Source organism: Anarrhichthys ocellatus, unplaced genomic scaffold (genome assembly GCF_004355925.1).
Source record: "Anarrhichthys ocellatus isolate YVR2014 unplaced genomic scaffold, GSC_Weel_1.0 scaffold35, whole genome shotgun sequence".
NCBI classification, from domain to species: Eukaryota; Metazoa; Chordata; class Actinopteri; order Perciformes; family Anarhichadidae; genus Anarrhichthys; species Anarrhichthys ocellatus.
Genome location: NW_022280065.1, coordinates 2918155 through 2924873, shown reverse-complemented (window position 1 = coordinate 2924873; position 6719 = coordinate 2918155).

The following is a 6719-nucleotide window of genomic DNA, read 5'->3' as shown; positions in this document are numbered from 1 at the left end:
ATTCAAAAAGAATGAAAGAGTTAAAATAAGACTGATTTTTCAAATAATTTTGATTACTTTGTATTTTTATAAAATAGTATGGACCCTGCTTGTTTTTTAAAAGTAAGATATGAAAAAAAATTAAATATTGTATATGATGTATTGAATATTCCATAAACAAGGTATATTTTACTTGTGTTGTTATTATTTTTATTTTTGTTATTGCAGTGAACAGAAATTTCCCTAATTTGATGATGGATATTAGAGGCAAACTTGTGATTTGTGATTTTGGGCAATATGAATATAATAAAATTGACTTGAGATGACTTGATATTAACGTTACACAGACACAAAGCGGACATGAGGGAGTGGAATTAAAAGTGGTTATGGGCTGAGATTCAACAGGCTTTTTGTTTCCAGCTGGTCGAGAAGGACAACAGTGATGGGCTATATGAGCTTCTGAATAGCATAAAAGTCAAGAAGACTCTTATTGTTGCTCAACTCTGAGACCATCACGTTGACTTCATGCTCAACTTGGGCAACTGGGTAAATAGTTTAGATACGCATTGTATTTGGTATGTACATAAAAACGTTCCGTACGTTTTATGACAAATACGTCTTTCTGTAATATGCACATTTATCGTGAAGGTTTAGATTATTTAGCAGAGCCTTTCAGGAATTTATTTTTAAATAATATTTTTCCCTTCGCGAATTTATTACTAATGATGTTTATGCACAGCACATACACTCTCAACAACCGACCCTTAAAATGTAATCTTCTATTCCAGTTAAAACGTTTGCTCACTTTCAAGCTAAGTTTTTCGAATGTCACGTTTTCTATAAAATAAAGCATTTCAGATTTTTTTTTTCTTGGATTTTATTTTGACTCTCTTTCAATTTATCATCATTTTATGAAGTTACAACAGAAAAAGGCCAAAACTTGACAAGGTGAATTGCTCCGCCATTAAAAGGGCTACATTCTCTTTAGTCTCCGTTTTGTGTCTGAAATTGGCAATAATAGCCAGGTTGACATTTTCAAATAAGAGTGGCTCAAATATTTTGGTTTGTAATATCTTGTTAATCTAATTTGTTGATTGCCCATTAAACATGACTTTTAGGTAGAAGAAGAGGTGACTTACAGAGCTACTTTTAGCCGATGAACTGCACGTTTTATTAACTAAAATATTGATTGAAAAAAAGAATGACACTGTATTACATATTTAGAGCAACTGCATTCTATGAAATGAAATGAAATGATTATTTTTTTTAAATCTTCTAAACAAGAGATCAGCCGGTATTAGAAAACCATGCTTCTTCAAAATACATTGTAAAGCATCATGGAATCAAACTTATCGACTTATCAACAGATGAGGTAACTCATCTATATTTTACATATTAGCGATCAAAATCAGCGCAGGTCCTCTCGGACGTGATGAAAAATCTTTCTTGCGACGTCATTTATTCATTTTTATGGATTTTATTATGGATTTTATCATGAGGACCGGTCTTCACTGGATGTACAGTAGGCTACATCCTGATGTATTTGGTGCCATGGTCTTTAGGTTATAGCAGCAGTATCAGTTATTTCATATCTTCAGTAATCAGGTAAAAAGGTCTGCTACAGCAGACTATATGTAGTGTTAGTAGTGTTTCCAGTATAATTAGATATAATTAGATTCAATAGGTTTTTCATAGTAAACACTAATTAAAGAAAATGTCATTGAGATATTTGTCCTCGTGGTTGTTTGAACGAGGCGATAATGAGATTGATGAGATCAGTGCAGAATGCAGGTTTCTGTGTTCTCCTGCTGCCATCATGAGGACATTTTGTGTATTACATCCTCAACACTGGATTATTGTGTCCTAACTATCTGCTGCCAAAGCGTGTACAATCAAGGCCTCTGGACTAAATGATAATAATCTTCAATTGCTTGTATTCAAACACAAATAATAATAGTGGACACTTGAGCATTAACCCCTCCTTTGCAGCATTTCATACATTTACAGAGGAGTCTTGTAACTAATCGCCATTTATTTATCTTTAACACATCAGCTGTTGCAGTAACTCAAAAAATGGTCAATGTAATGCACATTGGAGACAAATGCTCTTTCAAAACAAGTCAGATGTTATTTGGCATGAATATTTTTCGGTGATTTTTTTTAACCTTCTACCAGCATGTGTTATAACATCAGGGTGTAAAAATGACTTTCTTGTGTGTATTTCCATTAAAATAAAAGGGATATGATTTTGTTACTGGTTCACTTGTCAATAACCTATTTTTGGCTCATGTTATTTGTCTCAGCCTACAAAATAATCTTTGAATATGGACTAAACACAGCGGCCTTATCTGTGGAATAACTTGCAACTGAGTATTTCTCTCGCCTTCGTGTTTATGAGCACATTTATCAGTGAAAATATGAAAAACACAAAATATTTTTGAGATTGTTGGGGCCTCGGTGCTCACACAGGAGAGCATGCAACAGTCTAGAATCAAAAAATTCCTGCAGGGACAAAAAGGAAATTTAAAATGTCTACTGCATTGTGTCATGCTGCCTAACATTTTCATGTAAAACTGGTTTCCTGGCTTTGATTGTGGTGATGTCAGAGCATTGATGTATGTATAAAATGTTATGGTAACCCACCCAAAAGTAAAACTATAAATGTATAACCTCATGGTGACGTAAGTTGGTATCTTATTTTATTTAATATAACTTGTAGATATATCTTTTAGAATCAAGACTGACCTACTTATCGTTGCAGAAATATGAATTTCAAAAAGGTCCAGTTAGAAAACCTCCTCATGAGTAGTGAGAGTGACAAGTAGCTCTCGTCTCCACGATAAAAGAAGATCATAAAGGAGTAACATGATGGCAGAGTGCAGTGAGCGTGGGACGCAGCATGGAGTGAGCATGGAGTGTGGGCAGCAGAGTGGGGTAGACCTGCATGGAGAGCACTTTGGCTTGTTTTTGTCATTACCACGGTGACTGTAAAGCACATTTGGAAACACATTTATCAAACAGTAAAGTTGCTTGTTATGTTGCCCACTGTTCAGGATGTGAACAGGATGACTCTGTGTTTAATCATGGATCGGGGCTGCATAACTGTATGTTAATATTCCAGCAGGAATTATAACAAGAGATTAAACGATATATGTAGCCACCTGTTTGACAATACCAGTTTGTCGACCATCCGCTGTGCATGCTTCTATGTACACGAGAGTATGCCTCACTGGCAAGCTCACTGCCGCGCTCTGCATTGCTCTCATATAGTGGTTATGGCTGATAATACCGCCCCGTACAGTGGCGTCCATGTAACTGTAACCCCCCCCTACTGTTCCCCGTCAAGTAAACACTGTCAGCACGTTTCCCCTAGTTTTTACTGTTAGCGCTTTTAGCACCGTTGACTATGAGCCGCTGGCTCAGGCGTCGCCATGTTGAGAGCTGTTGAGAGGCAACCAATATCGTCTAATATCTATAACGTTGAATAATTGAGCATGCCTCCTCTGTGTACAGTTTCATTGCTCACAGTTACAGTTTATGCAATATGGTGTTTGATGTTTAGCTCAAGGACACCTCAACAGCAGTGGCTCAAGGATCAAACCGCTAACCTTGCTCTACCAACAGATCTACAGCCAACATGCCAGATAGTTATAGCTATTTAACTGTAAACCTTTCCACAGCTGGTGTAGAACATTTAACAGACGCCCACTTTGTTCTTTTGAGGAGCCTGAGGCCAATTCTTTCTTCAGCTGAACTATTCCTTACTTTGCTGCCTGATCTCTATGCCCTCTGTACACTGCATTTCATTTTGAATGTCTGCCTCTGGACACTATTACACTACAGAGTTTCTACTTAGCACTGAGCTTCATTCAAAGGACTTCTACAAAGTTTTCAAAAACTTCCAGGTCATCACCGGATTCTTGCAATCCTTAGCTGCTTTTCTTGGGGACATTTAACATCGTTTCTTTCCCGCATCCTCAAGAGCAGACCTTCTTATCCTCTGCTGCTTTACTTTTTTATTTCAACGTTCTCTTGGTCCATAGTGATGCACATGCCTGAGCTTGATGTCTATGACTCATCCTCATACCTATTTGTATCTTGTGGGTTTGAATCCGACAAATCAAGTCAACCTTTGATATTGTGTTTCTAATCCAAGGTGTCCCTTATGAGGCATTTCGCCAAGATGTCATGTGTTTCATTTCTGTCTGCTGCTCTATTCCCAATGATCCACAGTACTGGCTCTGATACAGCTTTTGTTTTCAAACTAGGACACACATCTGCCTAGAAACCCACGAAGAAGACGAATGCGGGCAGCAGGTTACTAGAAATGGACATTTTTTTTAAAAGCATCTTTTTATACTCCCTTGAGGGTCAGAGCACATCAATGTGACTTCAGTTACAGGATGAACTGTGCCCACTGGGTTCCTACTGGTACTGTGTTAACATATTTTTTTAATTTGCAAATGGCGTCCTACTGACCTTGTTATACCTATACACTGCACATTGTTTATGTACCTTGTCGCTTCTGAATTGAATAATTTATTCCCCAATTGAATAAATGGTTTAACACAGGGGTCTTCAATGTTTTTCAGGTCAAGGACCCCCAAACTGATAGAGAGATGGAGCAGGGACCCCCGACTATATATATTGTATAAAATTGTTTTATATTAAATGGGCCTAGTACCGTGTATATCTCTTTATTGTGCATTCAATACTAAGCTATTCAAATAATACACAGGTTCATATATTCATGTTTTTATTTTAAACATGTGCAAGGTACAGTGAGGAGGGTGACCCTGCCACTGCCATTTATAAACATACCTTGTCAACTGATACCAATGCCAATATCAACATTGTATGTTCATTGCATGATAATCCTGCATATAAGCTATTCAAATAGACGTTTTCATTTTAAACATAAATGTGGAAACAAAAAATGAGTGATGGCCTATTAGTGCCACTGCCATGCATAAACATACCTGTTATCTTGCATACAATACTGAACTGTTAAAATAATGGACAGATTCATGTGTAGAGAAAAAAAATTGTCTAGTCAACCAAATATCGAGAGACAGCGAGATCCTTCTTGTGGCACTGGCACCTCTGTGGCACTCTGTGGCACTCAGCGGCACTCTGTGGCACTCAGCGGCAGTCTGTGGCACTTCAGCGGCAAGCGTCAGCTGTGGCAGGCGAGCGGTACTAGTTCGGCACCCGTCAAGAAGCTGCGGAGCTGAGGGGGCGGAGCCACATTTCCTGAGAACACACGTTGTTGTTACAACAGATCAGCTTCCGTAAATCTGTTTTATGATTTTAGTTGAGTCACCGGAGCCACCCGTTCTCTGTATGCACCCTTAGAGTAATTACGTTGTACTTTTTTGTTTCTCATTCATTTTATTTAAGTATGATTTTGCTGGTTTTGCAACAAAAGGGAACATAATACACTCTTTCCAAATTATTACTTTTACAGTCATTTACAACAATCGGCTAAAATAACGAAAATAAATCATCCGTTTTATTATTATTTAAAAGTATATATATAAAAAATTCCGTAGCTACTTCCACACATGCACTTTACTTATATGTCATATATCAGATTTATGTATACTGGGCCACTTGGAGGTTGCTTCTGAGATGGGCCGCCAATTAAAGAAGCTTGTTCTACAGTATAGGCTACTGTATATAGAGTTGTGTAGAGAGTGCAGCTGCCCTAGCTGCCCCTTGTGGATATTTGGTTAATTAAAATTTAGTTTGGGAATAATAGCCTAAAATAGTTAGGTCCCTACGGTATATGCTGCATTTCTTTCTTCCTTTTTTTTACCTTGAAGGCCTGTCTTCTTGAGAGACCCTGTGTCAAAATCCACTTTGAATACCTTTTAATAACAGTCGAATATACTTACATGGGGCATATTCTAAATAAATCAGTGTGTAATCAAAATATTGAAAGCTAACTTGGGAAGAGGATTTGGTTGAGTATAGATAGATAAGGAGGCATCTATAGGTAATTTGCCCCAGGCCCCTCTAGTGGGTTAATGTTACAGATTATAAATTAGTCTGCATACCGAGGTGGTTTTATGTGAGTGTATGTACAGTCGGCCTACTGCATGTACAGAGTACACTTACATATGTCAATAAAAGGATATGTATAATGTGGGTTGAAGTAGGCTATATTATATAGTACAGCGTATGATTGTATTGCAATTTATTTCACATATTTTAGACCTCATAACTCATAGACTGTCCCCATATTTACTCAGCAATTGCAGGATTTCACAAAGCGACTATTTCCTCATATCAGCAGTACTGTAAGTCATGATGCCGTAACGTCTGATGGCAAGATAAAAGAAGGTCTGTTAGAACAATGTAGACGATTAACGTCTCACAACACTCAACATGTCTCTCTCTAACAACCGTAACTGGTCTCATCGCTTGGTTATTCTCCGCTTTGTGGTGGTTACAGTCATGAAAAACAAATGGCCTAGCGGGTTCTCTTATGGAAAGCAGGCAGGGCACAGTGGGGCTACAGTGACATTTTCCCCACATGCAAAATCATGCAAAAGGTAAATACTGAAGCGGAGGGATACAGACACTATTGCAGAACATGGCCGTCACCTCCGTCATGTCCTCTCGCAAAGACTCGCCCACTTCTACAACACTGCGCTTTGATTGGACGATAGGCTCGCACGTCAGCTTCCTATTGGATCTGCGACGGGTCAATCGTGGGCTAATTTCAATGACGTCGA